Here is a 17,120-nt window from a genome sequence, read left to right as displayed (position 1 = left end):
TCCTGCATACCACATAAATAATTCATACAGAAGTAAAATTCCCATGCAATCTTTGCTGATGCACTGGCACATTTAACATTAAGAATGTACCAATATGAAAAGCTAGAAGAACATGTCTGAATATATACGCTTTAGTGGGCTACTATTTTCTCATAGTGGTGATCTGTACAGCCAAACCTGTATAAAAGCTATTTCAGTAGTTTAAAGGGGACCTATTACTTAAAGTGTGTTATATAGGTTTTTGTGCATGTAAATGGTCTACAGAGTCACAAGGATCAAAGTTTATACCAAAGGAAGAAACTCTGTCAGGGTAAAAACCCATTTTTCACCTTTGTATGAAAGGTCATCATCGGGGGTCCAGACATTACGTCCTGGTCCTACTGACGTCAATACATCTCTTGGTGCTGCCCACCTGCAAGCTTGGCACACTCCCCCACACAAGGCATAGCACATAACTACTTATAATATAGACTTTTCTTTAGTTTAGTAGCCATACCGAAAAAATTCTTAATTTCCTGCAGAAATCTTCTTAATTTTTCCACAATTCTCCACTGCTCCAAACATTATAGTGTAAACCCGCACTTCAAGGAGGACTGCTTCAGAAACCACGCACAGTTAGACGCTTCATTTTCACAACGGTTATTTCTCTAATTCACACCTAATGTAATTCACACTTAATGTGGCCAAACAGGGGGCTCAGGCTCAAGGCGTGTCAGTCTGCATTGTTATTGTGAATTTGTGTTGTTAGCCGCGTTACGGCGACCTGCTCACGTTAGCAAGAAGCAGCATAGCAAAGATATATTTGCTTAAATGTCTGTCGGTGTTGACATTCTGTACGTCGTTAGTTCAGATAAATTATCCATAATTTAATCACGAAGTCATTTTTCAGTAACTATGAGCACTAAAGTTGAATTAATTCAGATTTCCCGGCATCGTAAACCAGCAGGAAGTGAAGCGGTGGAGACTTCCTACCTGCCAACATCTGTCTGTTCTTCCATTATTCATTTAGTCCGGAAGTGTCCACACTTAGAAAATCAAAAGGGTTTCTCAGAAAGTATTCCAAGTTATGAATATTGTCGTCTAAAGTCTTTGCAGACTGTCCAGCGTCTTGACTCGCAGTGATTCCGGCTGCGGGACAGTGGGTACGCTCATTTTCTGCTCCAGTCCAGCTTGTGAAGGTGGACCGGGTCTATCATCTTCTGGTTCAGGATCAGACTCTTGCTCAAAACAACAAGGCAGAACCGAAGCCGTCACAACAGTTTTTTTACACAAGACATGCGAAGCGTGTAGTTGCCATGGTAGTTGCTGTAAGCTGGCCAATCAGAGCACACTGGGCTCCAGGGGGAGGAGGGGGGTCTTAAAGAGCCCTGAGCTCTAACAGAGCGTTTCAGACCGAGGGTGAATAGAGTAAAGTATAAAATGTCCAGAAAAATTAAAATAATGTATTTTCAGAACATTAAAGCATGTAAATCTATTTTAGTCAACACCAAGAATGAAATGATTAACACTAAAAATGGCCATAATAGGTCCTCTTTAAAATAACGGCTGTGGGACCTTTAGGACAACCTTAATGAGCAGAGAAGTTAACCACAACTAATTTACAGCAATGTAGTTGAACTGACTCGACAGCAGGTAAAAGTTTTGTCAGTATATGCTGTATTATAAATAAATAAAGCAGGAGGATAGCAGAGAGGCCCAACAGAGTGTATCGATTACAAGGCACTAAATCCTTTTAGAGCCTATATATTTCAAATGCATTCCTAGAATAGTCATAAAAGGAGGGTTGTAAAAAGGTGACTGTAATTGTGTGCTACAAATGAGGGAAGAAGGAGCAAAGTGGTTTGGTTTAAGATGAGAGAAAGTGAGGAGGAGAGAGGAAAGTGGAGAGGAAGGAGCAATGAACACTGGTGCCAGACAAAGAGGAACATTCAGAGGAGAAAATAAGATTGAGATGAAGATGACAAGAAAAAGGAAGAATGAAAGACGGAGACAAAGCATGTAAGATGACAGATGTGAAGAGCGTGAGGGAATGAAAGTGAGAACACTTCCGTGAGAAAGTCAGTATGTGTATGTGTGCTAGGAGGGAAAAAAAAAAAAGCTTTTGTGAAATATTCAGTGTGATAGAAGACTTATAGAAGCAAAATCCTCTCTCTGGAGAGAGAGGAAGAGAAGGGAAGAGGAGCAGAGAAGAGGAGGAGAAAGGAGCAGTGATTGAAGTTTTGGATAAGAGTCATAAGGCTGGAGACCATTTCAGCAGAGAGGTCTCTGCTGTGAAGCTTCGTGTAGGACTGTCAGGGCCCTCTCTATTTTTGAAAAGTGTGTGGGTATACTGCTCACACCTTATAGCATCCAGTATACCTGTGGAGCTTGCTGGAGGTGAGCTTATGTAGAATTTTCATCTGGGTTACCATTTTAGCAGAGGGAGAAGCAGTCTGTGGTTCTCAAATAATAATAAGATGAATTTAAGGTCCTGAAATGGAAATTGGCCCCACTCCTCTGGGAGACAAAGGCACATCTATGGAGTTGGTGTCTTTCCTGCCATAAAGCTTTAATTTGATTTTCCATCTTGCAGGTCCTCAAGCACGATAATCCCAATTTGGAAACTGGGCAACCTGATTGCCTACAAAACATGTTTATATACGACTAATGTACTAACGCTGTCTGTACTAACTTTAATGGCGATGTTTTTTACGATTAACTAATGGTGACACCCCTATATTGACTACTACACAGACACGGGGAAACACAGGACTTTGACCACAGAGACTTGTTAAACTTACACTTCTCAAACACTTAGTTATGGTTATGTTACACGTGGTTTGAGAGAAAATACTGAAAAGAGCAACATGTCTTGCCTTGTGATTTAAGTAAGAGCTGATTTTTTAGCCACATTAGCAGCGCAGCTCTAGGGATGGCAATGTCGGTCAGTCGGTCAGCCACTTTGTTTTGGACTGAAATATCTCAGCAACCATGGGATAGATTGGCAGATAATTTTGTTCACACATTCATGGTTCTCCTACTAACCCACTGAATTTGAACAAAGTTTTTAAGAGCAGAGTTTGGAGACAGATAAAGTGCTACATCGAGTGTCAGATGCCATGTGGGCGTTCAGATTGCTAACAGTCCTGCATTAAAACAACACTGGCTGAATAGGTGAAGGCATGTTGCCTCAGGTACAGGTGAGACAATGAAATCTGATCCAGTGGCAGATAACTGCATTTAAATACTGCACAACGCTTCAATTATTTTGACTTAAACAGTAGAAAAACTTTTTTTTTTTTTTTGCAAGCGTGTGACTGGCCAACACAGAGTTTTGCTGGATGATGTTGCATTGCATTAATGCAACACACAGAGCAGTCTAGTCAGTCTAAACATGGCCCAGGGCACCTGTCAATCAAGCCAGCATGTCCCAGAGCACTCTCTCTCTTTAATGCTCAGTATGTTTTGTTGGCAATAATGACATATTGTAGAGTAAATAAGCGACATTGTACAGTGTTTCAAGAGAATTATTTCAATGTCAAGCTTTCTTGGAGCAGACATCCAATGGCTATTAAAGATGCTGGATCATATAGTGCTTTCACAGTGGCTCTAACAATCAGCCTTAAGGATTGTGGCTTGTTGCAAACAAAGATATGGGTCCCCTTTTTTCTAAACTCAAACTTCAGACCCCGTGTCCCTGTATGACATGGACTAACTGCATTTACTCTACAATCATGACCACACATAAAAAAAAAAATCACATTCATATACACACCGGCTTAAACACACAAACACGCACCAAAAGGCTCTATAAATACAGTGTGGAGGTAATGTTCATCGTGTAAAGTAGGCGGATTAACTGGAACCAGGTCAGAGCAAAGGCAGTGCATGCGCTTGCTTTTCCTCCTATTTAGCTGCTTTTCTCGCCATTTTTTTTTTCTCGCTATTGCTTTTCCGGCTCTTTTTTTTTTTTTTTTTTTTTGATGATGATGAGGTACACTGGAGTGCTTATCTCCAGCAACCCCTCACAATCCTGCTCCCCCACTGCCACTTTGTCTCCTAACTTCTCAGTACCATGTCTCTACAAAGGCAAGCATCAAGACCACTTGTCACTATTTCTTAAGGTTTTGAATTTTGTGAGCGGATTATCCAACAAGCATGCTGATATATTCAATTACTCAGCTACTAGTGCATAAAACTTAAAGTAAAAATTACCAAGCACACATGACTACATAGTCATGTGTACTTGGTAATTTTTACTGTAATAAGAGCACAAACCATGCAAACACTGTCCAAGCCAAAATTTGGAGATTTAAATTATTGAAGTTGGATGCTGACAATTTGTCATTAATGAAGCTGTGAACGTAGGAGTTTATGCTTTATGAATGAGTGAAACCAACAAAACTATCCAGTGCTGCACCAGGTAAAAGCATGTACGAGCATCTGGCTTAAAGTGAGTGAAGGAGTGAAGGAATGAGGGAAAGACTTCGAGACTGACTATATGTTTTGGTGTTGATAGCTTCCACTATTTGCTTATCTCTTATAGATGGCAAGATGCATTCAAGCAATCAGTGGAGAGGCTCTGTAATGGAGCAGAGAGAGAGAGAGAGAGAGTGGAAGAGAGCAAGGAGAAGATAGTGGGGACATATAGCACAGGTAAAGGCCAGAGGGAGTAGACATGGCTTAATCAGAGGAGGAGGACGAGGAGGAGAGACTTCATCTTTATACCATGAGACAGAGTAAAGAATGCACCTCAGAGAGGAAATCTGCCTTCATTTCAAACCACCTCAGAATTAAACTCATCCATCCTGAGAGACAGAGAGACTGAGACAATCTGCGTCTGCAAAGCAGTCATCTTTCACCTGTAGCTATAGCAGAGATCTTGGCTTGCATAATGCAGTGTGAGGATAAAGCCTCCTTTATGACCAGCTGAGCCAATAAATCCGGATCAGTTCTGACCTCTTTTTCTCCCCTACCCTCCTATCTCCTCCTCTCTGTGGTTGTCTTTGCTACAGAGCGGGCAGCGAGTTCCAGCAGCTGAACTCTCTACAGCCCAGAAATTCTTCCTGAGTCCTATTTTTGTCTTAGCTTCTCGAAGCAGCCTCACAAAAATAAAGACCATATAGCCATCCCTTGAATCCATCCATGCATTCAACCAAAGTGGAAAAAGTGGAGACACTTGACACTTAGTGCTTCCCTCGCTGGAACAATGAAAGTGTTTCAAACGTATCTTATTTTCCCAGTATATTTAATTGGCTGTATCTGTCTCTCTCTACACAATCCCTTCCCTCTGGTGCAAAGTCCCAGCCATAATTGTTTTCAATTAAAAAGGTCTGTGCTGCCGTCATCCTTAGCTTGCCTTAGCTATATTGCTATTCAGGGGAACGTCTACCAGAAGATGAGGGGTAGTTGTTTTGGCAGGCATCGTCATGATTGGATGGGGAGCCACAGTTGAAGGACTGATAAAGCAGTGGCATGTTGGATCCATCTTTACAACAGCTTGGGGTGTTATGTAAGGGGTGATGTAGCCGGGGCTGGTGGAGGAAGAACAAATGATAAATCCCAATGACAAATATAATGAGCAAGCAATAAGTGACTGTTACTCTGGTGACATTATACTTAAGTAATAATTTCCTTTGTGCTTCTATTTTTTGTCTTTGTCATTACAATAGTAAGCAGGATGACACTCAGCTATGTGTATAGTATTTTAGGGGTTTCATTTGCACTTTTTTGTGTCAGTTTCTGCTCTGTGTCCTAGCTACGCTGGCCCAGATTCTACCCTAGTTTCAACACTTTGTTTTTGCTGATCTCAGAGAAATGCTGATCCTGGACAGCCAAGCACTTTGTGTTTACCTCTGTTCAGTCTGGACCAGCTTGAGGAAACCCCCCAATTAACAGGTGACGGGAATCAAATAATGTGAAATTGGGCCAGGTGGAGTATGTTGCATGCTGCTTGGACTCTCAAGGTTTATTTGGAGGAGGGAAAACTACACCTGTCTGGTTTTACTGTCTCCTCTTGCTGTTCCTAATTCCTCTCTTACAAAAGGCCACTGAAATCATTCTCACAACAGTCTAATGAGGGAGACAGATCAGGAAAGGTGGAAAGAAAGGTGACAACAGAGGCACAGAGGAAAGTGAGAGACAGGCTAAAAAGGAAAGAGCAAGGTGACAGAAAAAGATGCTAAGAGGTGAAGCATTAAGAAAAGTGGAAAAAGGAATACGACAGGGAGGAGGAAGAGGAGATGGAAAAATGACAGATGAGGACATAGAGACAGAGAGGACAGCATATGTAGGCTCTGGTAATGAATGCCACTTTAATGAAGTACTCTTTCTGTCACTCTGTTTCCCTCTAATCTATCTTTTCTTTCTATCCCCTCCCTGTTTCTCTGTCGCTTCAAATCTATCTCTCTCTCTTTCCTCTAACACTAGAGAGCCATGGGGATAGGATAACTCATTACTAATTCATTGTTTCTCCCCACATATGTATTTACAAGGCCTTGAATCCTGGTTAATTCGGTATACTGCGACAAAGCACAGAAAAAAGCATCTTTTATCTGTATGATGAAGCTTCCTCCAAACTCTCGGCTATGGAAGAATCTCTCACCTGTCTTTTCTCCTCTTCTACTCAGTGGGTTTTGGAGCAGAAGTCAGACACCATTGAGTAAAGGTCAGCAATCAATAGCTATGTTTTCTTATCCAGCTGTCAAGGTCATTTTAAGTGAACTTTTGAAATGCTGAAAAGAAATTCAATGTAAAATACAGTTGGTGTGTTGCTATCACCTGAGGTGAAATGAATAGACTTCTTGAATTTAAAAGGAAGCTACATACTGTATGTTTGAACACATAACCATGAGAAGTAATGAAACAAGTCTTGAAACAATGTTATTTATTTACTACAGCCTTTCAACTGGAAATAAAGCAGTGTTGTGGGGATTTCACTGACATTTGCTTTCTTTGTTTACCATCTTTCAAACAAAACATTCATTTGCATAAAAATGATTATCCTATATGCATTCTCACAGTATGTAGAGCTATAATAATAAAGATTCACTGAGTTTTCATGAGTTTGATTCCTCCCTCGATGTGTTGTGTTGGCACCAGACTCGTTGGTAGAATTTGATTCATTGCTTTAATCGGAGTTTGTGGTGCACACACATTTACGGTGTGTGCGTGCACATGCATGTGTGTGTAGGCTGTGTGTGTGTGTGTGTGTTTGTGTTTGAAAGAGAGCTGCTGATGTGTCTGTGTAGTAGTGACACATGCTGAAGTTCTTTCATTACCTCTGCCAGTGAGGTCGGTTGGTGCGTGTGTTCTCCCGTCTTTGTGTCTCTGTCTGCAAAATATATCAAAAAGTTAAATGAGTTTGGCTGAATATTTGTGAACAGATCTCTGGCCCAAGGATCAGTTGATTCAGTTTTTGGCAGTGACCTGAAGCTGGGATTTCTGACATTGTTAATGTTTTGAAGGTTTTGTAGCTTTTGTAATACTGGGAAAGTGCTATCTAAAAAGAGTTTGGCATATAAATGTATAACACAGTATTGTATAGCCTCCCATACTGCAATACATACAGTGGAAACTCTTTAGTGCAGTTGGGAAAGGCCAAGAGAAACACTGGACATATAGCCTACCTAAGCTAATGTATAAGCTCTTATAATTAGCCTACCTGTTGTAGCTGGTTAGCATTTTGGCAAATACAACTGTTATATTCAAAAAATGTTACAATAGCTATCGAAGCACTTACCCAGTCATCAACTGCCTAATGTTGATCCATTAATTGGTTCACTGATTGTTTCTTTCAGTTAACAATCCATGAAACTCACTACTACCACTACTACTAACGCTAACTGCAACTAGCTCTGTTGCTTACAACCGTTAGCTTTCATTGGCTAAACTGTCACCACTTTGCTAGTGCTAACATGTCATTGCTAGCAGTGCGGCGGAACGCAAGGTAGGCTACAACTAGCTGCTAACAATAGCCATAGTAAGTAATGGTTTTTGGCTTTTTGTACAATGCACTACAACAATACTGTATGTCACAGGAGGAAATTAAATATGAAACTTTGAATGTTAGATTCGCCAGGTTAAGCTTTTACTCCATTTTACGCCACTTCACTTGAGTCGTACTTGGAGATCAGAATACATGGGCAAATCATTAAGAATTATGTTTAATTAATTTATGCACCGGGCTTCAATAGATAGATGGATGGATGGATGGATGGATGGATGGATGGATAGATAGATAGATAGATAGATAGGCCGATAGATCGGGGGTTCAGCAGGGGACATAGGGCTCAGCTGGAGGAGGCAGGGAGCAGATGAGTTGAGAGTGTGTGAGAGCAGAAAAGCAGAAGATAAGCAAAGAGGGCAGGACATGAGAAACCTCTGGCACCAAACTCCGTTAAGGGAAAAAAAAAACAAACATATGCTGCATGTGCAGTTTATCCTGAAGCTCATCCTTATGTAACATAGGTGGCATGTGCGCTGATATAAGCAAGGAGATTTCTTTTTACTCTTGACGCTGCTGGCTCCATTGTCCAACCTGTCTAAACTACTTCTGTTTGCTTGTTTATCCCCTCCACCTCAATTTTTTCAGCTAGTCCAGTGTTGGCCACACACATTACCAAATCATTCCAAGCCCCTGGGGCACACAAGGATCATTACTGCATGGCCACCAAATATGGAGGCAGTGAGCGAGCACCATGTCACATTACAGGGAACGTTCGAAAAGTCATGTTGATGAATCGATGTACTTCTTAATCTCCTACAACCACCATCTGTAACCTACCCTAGCTGCCGTGATGGAAAATCTCTGTGGTTGTGACATCGTGGTTGCAGACTGCAGCAAAGCCTGGGACTCTGTTCTCTGTGCTTCAGTAGAAGACTCTCAGTGGGAAACCTTCACATTCAACCACACAAGAATCAGAGGGCGTTCTCTACATCCACTGTTAACAGCCATTATGACATACCATTACATTATAATGGTATATCGATGCCCGCATTGCATCAGCATCTTCACGAGCCTGGTATTAGGTTTCCTATTGATGAAGTCATCCATCCGTAAAAAAATGGCTGCGCTCTCTCTTTCTCCAGCATTAACGAATCTTACTGATGAACAACATTAAGTTTTCTATATTTAAGGTTCCTCTGTATTTTCTGTTCTAGATAGTACATTTCGTTCAACAGCTCAGTTCAGACTGCAGTGAGTCAACTCAACAAATATGTGGGCTGATCAATACCACCAATGTTACTGTAAACACGAGCATCACTCATCTCATCCATTTTCATCTTTTCTTCTGATTTTCCATCACAAAGGCAATGTTTCAAACATATTTGTATTGGATCAGTTTTTGTAATAACTACATATATCACCCTTGATGAACAGCCTGATAATCAATAGCTGTGATGTGGAGGGGCTGGTGTAAGTAATCAAAACTCACTCTTCCCTTTAATTGCGTTCAAAACATGGAAATGTGAACACTTGTAGAAATCAATGACTTATAGATCTTTTATTATATGACCATAAAACTGTGTCAGCAATTTCCTCTTGACTGAATAAATCTGACCTGCTTGTAAATTAAAATTACATAAAACTAAATGGCGAGTCAGCTGAATAATATTCTGTTAAAAATTAAGCAACGCACCCAACCGAGCAAATATAGCCAAAGCGTAAAAAGCTCGGTGGAGGTAAAAGCAGATCGAAAGCCAACAGATTTCAACTGCGTCTCAAATGTTCACTCATGACAGTTACATGTTACATAAAAGCTACACGTGACCGATCACGCAGATCTTACGATATCTAAGTTATTATTTTACTGATGTATCCGTCCGTTATTATCCTGCTGATATAGACCGACCTCATCCTCCAAATCTTTCTGACAAGTGGGTGCACATTGTAGGTCGGCCATCTGAAAATGTCCAAAAGGAGTCCTAGACTTTTAAAAGGCAGACAAACTTAACTGTGCTGATGCAGGTTATAACCTGAGCTGTATCTTCCATGCTCACAACAAAGATAGTATACATGATGACAAAAACTTGAGGTGCATGCACACCTGACCACACACACGCGCACTGTTTATCACTGAAACCACCTTTGTTTGATTATCTGCTTGGTGTGCTGGTTTGTCAGTTATCTAGCTTGACCAGTGAAAATCCAAGGATGGCAGAGATTTTGCCATGAACAGCACAGTACACAATGAAAAAGACCAACAAATGATTTGAAAGCCTTTTGTCCTTTAGGCTGCAGCCTTCCCACAAACTCTAAATGAGGTCTCGAGAGATGACTTCAAACATGAAACACTGCAACTTAAAGGTTGGCTGAAAGGACAGCGACTGTGAAGAAGGAAGAGATAGATAGATAGATAGATAGATAGATAGATAGATAGATAGATAGATAGATAGATAGATAGATAGATAGATGCGGACTGAAGAAGATAACCGTACAGGTTACACACAGATGGGCTGATCTGGTTGAAACCATCATATGACATGTGCGCATAGTGAGGCTTACAGCTCAGCAGACAGGTGTGAACTGTGAGAGATGTGGCACCTGAAATGTTGTCTGATAGAAAGTTCTTCACACCCTGTTACATAAAACCAGAGCAAGTCTTTTTCCAACATCCAAAGGCTAAAAGCGACTGTGTGTGTATATGTGTGTTTGTGTGTGTGTGTGTGTGTATGTATGTGTGTGTGTGTGTGTGTGTGTGTGGGGGGGTGAATACATAGCAGCTCTCTCAAAAGTAAAATGAGATGGATTTGTGAACGACAATTTTTTTTGTTGTTGCTTTTTTTCTTGCCTGCCCCCTTTTTTGTCATCCCCAGCCTCTTTTCCTTTGCCACTTTGTTCNGGGGGGGTGAATACATAGCAGCTCTCTCAAAAGTAAAATGAGATGGATTTGTGAACGACAATTTTTTTTGTTGTTGCTTTTTTTCTTGCCTGCCCCCTTTTTTGTCATCCCCAGCCTCTTTTCCTTTGCCACTTTGTTCGCTCTCTTAGTTCAGCAACCTCTTTTAGTCTCTCTCTGGGGTGCAGTAGTGTAGTAGCCTAGACTAGATTTTCAGTGGTGTCTTCTCTTCTCTCCTCTGCTCTCCTCGTTTATCAAATTGCACGGGCTCATATAAAGCAAGTTAATGAGGCCAGTAGGGGGACTCTGCTTTCAGAGCAAGAATGAAACATGATGTACTTTATGTTGCGGCTTCAACAAACAGATAATCATTCTTGATATGTTTATATAAAATGATTCAAACTGTAAATCTACCTCTGGTGCCACTTTTCTTCTGCTCTGCCACTAAATCAATGCTCTGAGCGTCCTGCAGCATCAACAGCAAACATTTCTGCAGCCTCTCTCTCAACATTTTGAGCTCACTATGGTATCGGTTATTTCAAATGTCCCTTTAAAACCTCACAGAACCAGCACTGGTTCAACATAAGCCTGCAGTCAATATGCTGACCTAGTATGGAGAAAGTAAAGCAGTTGGTGCTTCTGGACTGTTTAATGCATAATTAACAAGTGAAGAACTGGAAAAGCTGAAGCTGGATGCAGCCTCACAGAACCAGACAGTGCAGGAGACCATCTCTTATTCTTTTCAACTTGCAGATGCAGCCAGTGAATCTCCTCCAAATGGTGCCAAATGACTTCACTAAGTGGAGCGACTGTAATACTGTTTAATTGCAAAAATTACTCTCTTTGATGAGGAGCTTTGAAGACGCAAATGTGAGGTTTCAAATATCCTTGAGTTAAAAGCTGCCACTTCACAGTGAGTGACTACTCTAATAACACTATCCTTCAATTTCATTTCTGTGGAGAAAGCCTAGAAATATTAGGATAAACTAGTGTTTAGGCTACAATAAAGATAAAGCACCAAAGTTGGCTAAGTTCGTTACAATCGCTCCACTGATGTTACAGGGACACATTCATTTGGCATCGCGCTCAAATTCAACAAGTCAGCTGTCAACATCCAACTGACTGTAACGCGTTAAACTTCATCTTTGGCACGACGAGCAGCCAGACACTTTTTAATGCTCTTTCTGTGCCAGCTGGAGATTTTCACTGCAGCTGTTTTACGCACGGCGGATAACACAGCGCACATCACCATCATCACCACCACCACCACCACCATCATCCTCATCGTTAGCAGAGGCAGCGCGGCAGAAAACACTTCTTTTATCCCTCCATCAACTGCTCTCCTGGATTAAATCGGGGATGAAAGCGAGGATGGATGCACCACGGTTTTGAGTTCGCAGGGTGCCTTACCTTGAGTTGTCGCGGCTCTGGAGAAGTGTGGGTGCGTGTGTTGGCAGCCCCCTCCTATCCAAAATGGAAACTCTTGGTCCTACTTGGTATCTGGACTCGAAGTGGATAAAATAAACAAATAAATAAAACGCTAATAACGTTTATTAGTTGATGTACAAAGAGCGTCAGAGAGGTGAAGTACGCGCAGCCCCTGCTCTGGCACGACTGTCTCTTCTTCGGTGAGAATTAGTTTGCTTGTTTCTGACTGCCGCCCTCCCTCCCACTCATTCTCACTCACTCTCACTCACTCACTGTCTCCCACCCATGAGAAATAAATAATCTTTCATCTCTCTCTCTCTCTCTCTCTCTCTCTCTCTCTCTCTCTCTCTCTCTCTCTCTCTCTCTCTGCCTAGCAGGTGGGCATCTTTGAATAATGTGAGATCATTATTAAAGGCTGCTGGAGGCCCAAATGTGTGTCTTCCACCCCCTCCACAAACCCTGCAAAACTGTCTGTCTGTGTGTCTGAGTTTGCTGCTCCGGCTGTCCGGCGCTGTGCAGGCAGCGGATTGGGAGTGGTCGGGATTAAAACCATTGGGATTATACCTCAACATTCATCATTTCATCTCACACACACTGGAAGCGCACTGGTGGTCAGTGACATCAGTGTTTGGCAGGCGCAGAACAGACAGATTCATGTGGGTAGAAAATGGAGAGAAAGAGGAGAGAGGAGGAGAAGAGAGGAAGAGAAGAAGAAATAAGAGAAGAAAAAGAGAGGAGACCTATCACTTCTTTTTAGACTGATCCGTGTAGATCTGATGCTTCATGCAAAATGTGACTACTGGGAGGGCGAGGGAAGGGTCAGCGGAGTGAGATATTTCCTGGCTGAATGTGTGTGGTTGTGTGTGGTTGTGTGTGTTTGTGTGTGTGTGTGTGTGTGTGTGTGTGTGTGTGTGTGTGTGTGTGTGTGTGTGTGTGTGTGTTTTTTTTTTCTGTGTACTACATGCACATAGCCAAGTCGGTGTATGTGTGCCTGCATACTGACAGATGGCTACTGTAATGACGCAGGAACTAACTACTGGGTTTCTGTGTTTGTGAGGTTGCATGCTTTTGCACATGCTTATTGGTGGACTGTGTGGACTGTGTGTGTGTGTGTGTGTTTGTGTGTGTGTGTGTGTGTGTGTGTGTCTGTGTGTGTGTGTGTGAAGAGGGAGAAAGAGAGAGAGGGAGAGAGAGAAGAGAAGTGAATGCTTGTGTGTGTGTGTGTATGTGTGTGTGTGTGAGAGAGAGAGCAAGGTGAGTGTGATGCAACAGATATATCTTTTCTCTTCTAGCAGCCTTCACACACACACACACACACACACACACACACACATACACACACACACAACTACGCACGCACATGTACAGACTGTGTGGCATTATGGCTTTGCCTTTTTGTCCATGTGCTTACAGTCTTTTACCACATACATTCACAGGAGACCTTGAGTCTGCTGTGGCTTCCATTTGCTGAAAATACATTTATACAAAAGTGTGCATCTGTGTGTGTGTGTGTGTGTGTGTGTGTGTGTGTGTGTGTGTCTTTGAGAAGGGGGGTCAGAACATTAGGAATGATAGAAATATTTCTTTTCTGGTGGTTCTGCACTGACTACACCCACCATTACACTGCATGTTCAGGCAAACTGTAATCACAAGGTTTTGACTAATAAACTTTAGCTTGCTGTGAATATAATGTATGTATGAATGATGAATGGTGGGGTGGGGGCAGCTTCAATATTTACAATAAATTAATTGATTAATATTCTCTAAATCACACTATATTTAAGAGTTACAACTATATTCACGACCAGAGCTGTTGCAGTGGATTGCATTATACCGCCAGGTGTTCCTGTTCTTGTGTCAACTGTGTGTTTGACGGTGGTGGGAGGAGTATTCAGATCTTTTGCTAAGTCAAAAGACCACAATGAAAAAATAAAACTCCAAATATACACATTTGTATTCATTTTTTTGGACTCTGGACTGAATATTTTTTGTTAGATATTCTATATGTTTAACTCAAACTGAAGTTTAGAGGGAAAATGTGTCTTTGGTGGAACTTCTAAAAAAGTAGGTCATGTGATGAGGAACCCCAAAATGATTTTTTTTTTCTTTTCCTTTTGTGAGAGGTTAAAAGTTTGGAAACTGCTGGTTTAATCTTTAAAATTTCACAGCATTTTATAAACTCATGATATTTTTTTGATGTGAAAGTAACCAGTAACTTTAGCTGTGAGATAAATGTAGCACAGAAAACAGTACAGTGTTTCCCTGTGAAACGTAGTGGAGAGGAAGTGTGAAGCAGCAGAAAACAGGAATACTCAAGGAAAGTACAAGTATCTCAAAACTGAGTACTAAGTACTGAATAAATGTACTCAGTTACGTCCAGTCTCTGGTATCTGAATGATCAAATAACACGTGTGGTCATTGCTGGTGACACTGGTGATATAAAGTCTTCTGAAGGATCCTTTATGACCAAGGCAGCATCGGTGCAGGATTCCTAAATGGCAGGCACAGAGGTGTAAGATGACCATTATTATGTTTCATTATGAATCATCATCATGAGTCACTGTATTTGTAATGATGAGCACCCTCACCACCACGAGTGCATCAAAACAAATGCTCACTATTAAAGACCCTCCGCAGCTGGACGGAACCAGTATTCCTGCAAGGCAGAGAGAAGAGGTCAACTCAATTGTGCCATTTAAAGAAAAACAGAAACGCAGCTGGTGAGATAAAAGTAAAATCCATCATAGCTTTGAGGAGTCAGAGCAAACATCCCTGTGCCAAATGTGCCATTCGGAGCCGGCAGGCTTCAAGGCCGGCAGCCATCTAGAAGGAGAGCTCAGAGCTCTGGCTCTCCATCACTCACGTTGTCACATTCTGCTTCCCCTTTTCTCTCCCGACTCACATTGTTTTATCTGTGTTTTCTCCGCGTTCCCTTTCTGCCACACTTGGCCTTAGCTCAGTTAACGTGTGTGTGCTTTCCGAAGTGTGTGTGTGCACGTGGGTGAGTTTAGATTCATAACAGCTATAATAAATCTCACAGGCTTGAATAGAGGTCCAAAAAAACAATTGACGTATTTTAATAATTATCATCCTGACTCGAGCGCGCCTCTTTTGTGTGTGAATGTATACTCATTTTTAAGAGCTATCCTGGCACCCACTCGCTTGTCTTAACTCTCTGATTTAAATGCTTGTAATTGTTGTGCATACATAGAGTAATGGTTTGGTACATGGATTTACATGCAAATTTTCTCCTTTCAGGCTTAATTTAGAATTAAATCCCTAACAACCTGCAATCTAGCCTCCTAGTGTATATTTCAAATTTGGCATCAAGTAATATAATGCTATTAGGGCTGTGACCATCTACTGCTTGCACTCCCTTGTTGCTCGTGTGCGGGAATGTATGCACACACACACACACACACACACACACACACACACACACACACACACACACCTCACACACACACACACACACACACACACACACACGCACACACACACACACACACACACGCAGATGCACTCACTCACCATGTGTTTTACTGGATTGTCTCCCACTTCCTTTTGTCGGAAGCTCACCCTCCCTCTCTCCCTCTGCCATCCTGCTCGCCCCCCATCCTCTCATCTGGCCTGCCCTCTCCTCCCTCATTCTGTCATTCATCAGCATCCCTCACTTGGTCACTATCCTTTCTATTTTTTTCTTCCCCTCTGTTATCGCTTCTTCATCTTTTTCTGTCATTTTTCTGTAGTCTGTCTCTTAATACATCTCTCCTTTGCTTCATCTTCTCTTCTTCGGGCCCCCTTGCTGGCCCTCCTCTATGGGCTGCAGGCCAGTGTGGGTCAGAGGCAGGTTGTAATTACTTCACTCCTCCTCTGACAGCTATAGTGAGGGACGGAAGGGAGGGAGGAAAACAGACAAAGAGACTAAACACAAAGATAAACCAGCTGATTATTTATTCTCATAATCAGAGCTAAACTAAACCCCCTGATCCATTTCTTTTTTCTTTTTTTTCACCACTGAAGGGCAAAAACTAATGTGAATCAGATGCATTTCTATTTTCTGTACACTCACGTCCACATTCATCCAGTTAAGTATGCTGTACCTCAAACCGCAAAGTTTCAGCTAATTTCATCCACTGACAATGCACATGTCTGCACAGTCCGACATTGAGAGATAAATAACACAATGATATAGAATGACTTCTGCCACATGCTTAATGTAGCATAGGAGATTTGGCCTTAATTGGTGCAGCTATATTTGAGTTGTAATGTAGGGCGGGCAATGCCTCCTTGACTTCAGCACTGGGTTGGGACAAATTTGCATACCTTTAAAAATCAATAGCGGTCTGAAAAAAAAAATCACCAGACATAATAGAATTCACATGAAAAGAAAAACGAACACAAAGGAAAGAGCCTTGACTTCAGTGGACTGTTTTTCACTAACGTCCCTTTTAGATCAGACCTGGGTCACGCTACAGTTTTCAGTTTTTCTCCTGATAGTGGCAGTTTAAATGGCAGGAGAACTCATTAGCTAAAGGTTGCAACAGGCAGGAGTAAAGATTGTTTGAAGATCCTCAGCAAAATGCATCGCTGTGAACACTCTTGTTAATTACCCAAACTAGTGAGGAAGGAGATGGTTTCAGCGTTGGCTGAAGGCCAGCTCCTAGATGCTATTCTTATCCTGGGTGATCGATGATATTTCTTCAGTTTTCTGGGGATCAAAACTTACTGAGACAGGGGTCACCAATTATGGAGCACCGCTAACCTGTAGTTCCTCCCCTTATCAGTAAATTTGTTTCACACACACACACACACACACACACACACACACACACACACACACACACACACACACACACACACACACACACA

At 41.8% G+C, this 17,120-nt stretch overlaps 1 protein-coding gene across 2 annotated transcripts in view; it reads right to left on the bottom strand.

Annotated features, from left to right (window-relative positions):
- Window positions 1-12,429, bottom strand: part of LOC111218928 (caM kinase-like vesicle-associated protein) — a 36,487-nt gene extending 24,058 nt beyond the window's left edge. Inside the window, exons 1-2 of one of the 2 annotated variants that reach the window (XM_022741413.1) lie at window positions 12,231-12,429; window positions 7,260-7,312 (exon numbers count right to left, since the gene is read on the bottom strand). The gene's annotated coding sequence lies outside the window, so the exon portion shown is untranslated. The remainder of the gene's footprint in view (window positions 1-7,259; window positions 7,313-12,230) is intronic. The other variant, XM_022741412.1, reaches the window with a different exon arrangement.
- Window positions 12,430-17,120: the final 4,691 nt, after the last annotated feature.

This window comes from Seriola dumerili, unplaced genomic scaffold (assembly GCF_002260705.1).
Source record: "Seriola dumerili isolate Sdu_G_001 unplaced genomic scaffold, Sdu_1.0 BDQW01000056.1, whole genome shotgun sequence".
Lineage (NCBI taxonomy): Eukaryota > Metazoa > Chordata > Actinopteri > Carangiformes > Carangidae > Seriola > Seriola dumerili.
Note: the sequence above shows the minus strand (reverse complement) of the source record. Positions and strands in the feature narration are given on the sequence as shown.